We start from the raw sequence: 2,192 nt of genomic DNA, 5'->3' as shown, positions 1-2,192 counted from the left end.
TATTTGACTTCGGGTATAAGGGTAATTTGATGAGGACACTCGCACTTTATGTTTATGACTGATGGACTGTTATGGACAAAAACCAAACGGACATATTAAATAATTCAGGACAAAGGACAATTAACCCATGGGCATAAAATTAAAATCAACACGTCAAACATCATGATTACGGAAGTTTAAATAAGCATAATTCCTTTATTTTATCTCTTTTTCGCATTTTTAATTATCGCACTTTTATTTTATGTCATTTAATTTATCGCACTTTATTTATTGTTATTTACTTTACTCTTTAAATTAAGTTATTTTTATATTTTACATTAGGTTTTAATTGTGACTTAAGTCTTAAAAATCGACAAACCGTTCATTAAACGGTAAAAAACCCCCCCTTTTATAATAATAATACTACTAGTACATATATATTTTTTTGTATTTTTTACAAATATTGTGTGTAAAAATATAGCGTTAAACTTCACTAGCTCCCTGTGGAACGAACCGGACTTACTAAAAACTACACTACTCTACGATTAGGTACACTGCCTATAAGTGTTGTAGCAAGGTTTAAGTATATCCACTCGATAAATAAATAAATAACTTGTGTAAAATTGTAGCATATTTAATAGTATTTCGTAACAAAAATAATACTATTTCGTATACACCCCCTACGACATCAATACATGAGCTGCTTTTATAAATGTTTGACGAGATAGACACAAGCAAAACATTCCTCGAATGAATTATTATACAGATGAGAGGTTCTGTTGATTATTATATCTGGATTAGTTGGACGTTATAATTGCCACTAATTGATGTAAATATTTCCCCCTGATTATTATAGCTTGGTAACCTAAGAATTAGAAAACGGGTATGGCCCATAATTCACGCGAATCCTAAAGGTAGCTACCAGGTTTAACACCCCCACTTAGAATGTTCACTAGACGGAAGAGCTAGTGGGCGTGGTGTTTAGTACTTCGAGGTTTATATATTATTACAGACTGAAAGTTCTGTTTATTATGGGGATATTTATGATGCGCATTAAATGTTAAGGTCGGTTACCAAGCAACGAAAGCAAGCAAAGAAAAGTAAATGTTATATATCGAGAGAATGATTTTATACACAGGATATGTGTATGATATTCTGTATACGAGATACGTGTACGGTTATAAAGAATTGTTGAAAAATAGTTGCGTACACGAGATATGTGTACTGTATTTAAAAGAAATCACATGTACATTACAGGTGGGTATAGGATTCGGGCCCATTTGTACCATGCACATTTAAATCTTGTGGTCTATCAAAATCACTGAATTTTATTGTTTACGATAAACCTATGAACTCACCAACCTTTTGGTTGACACTTTTAAAACATGTTTATTCTCAGGTATTAAAGAAATCTTCCGCTGTGCATTTGATCAATTTAAAGATATTACATGGAGTCGTTCATGGCATATAGAGGTCTGTACCTCGCAATAGGACCAGCTGTTGAAGACTTCGTCCAGGTGGATTTGGACGGGTCACTACAGGTGGTATCAGAGCGGTGGTCTTAGCGAACCAGGTCTTGTATTAGTGTCTCTAACTAGTAGTTGTTAGGATACATTAATGAGTCTGGACTTCGACCAAGTAGTTGTTAAGATACATTAATAAGTCTGGACTTGAACCTGGTCTGCATGTTAAAAGTTTTGCTTACCATCCTTTGTCGAAAAATATCTACCTATCATTTTCAGTCTCGACACATCTTATTGCAATTATAGCATAGATGGTGTACAAACAAATTCATATCCCATCACATTAGACCTTGTCTGACCCGTTTTCTTAATTCCCTCCGTAATTTACGGGATCTTCTGTACTATATATAGGTATTCTATGTCATTAGAATATCATCCGATATCCGAAAATCATTTCTATCGAAAAATCCTTTGTCAGACCGTACCAGATGGAACTCGCAACTAGTTCAAGTTTCTCGAATTCTGATAGCTATCCCGACATGGATATTTACCTGAGTTTCGAAAGCAGTGTAACTAGAATGGATCAACCCATTTAGTCATCTTCAATTCTGGATGAACTGGGGATGGGTTCGTAGTCAACTTGATCAATGTGGACGAGAAGAAGGCGATCCTTTTCACCCACCAACCTGTACTCTTGGTGATGAACCTGAAGCACTTACCGGCGAACCAGTCCGAAACACCATTGTCACC

Source organism: Rutidosis leptorrhynchoides, chromosome 2 (assembly GCF_046630445.1).
Source record: "Rutidosis leptorrhynchoides isolate AG116_Rl617_1_P2 chromosome 2, CSIRO_AGI_Rlap_v1, whole genome shotgun sequence".
NCBI classification, from domain to species: Eukaryota; Viridiplantae; Streptophyta; class Magnoliopsida; order Asterales; family Asteraceae; genus Rutidosis; species Rutidosis leptorrhynchoides.
Note: the sequence above shows the minus strand (reverse complement) of the source record.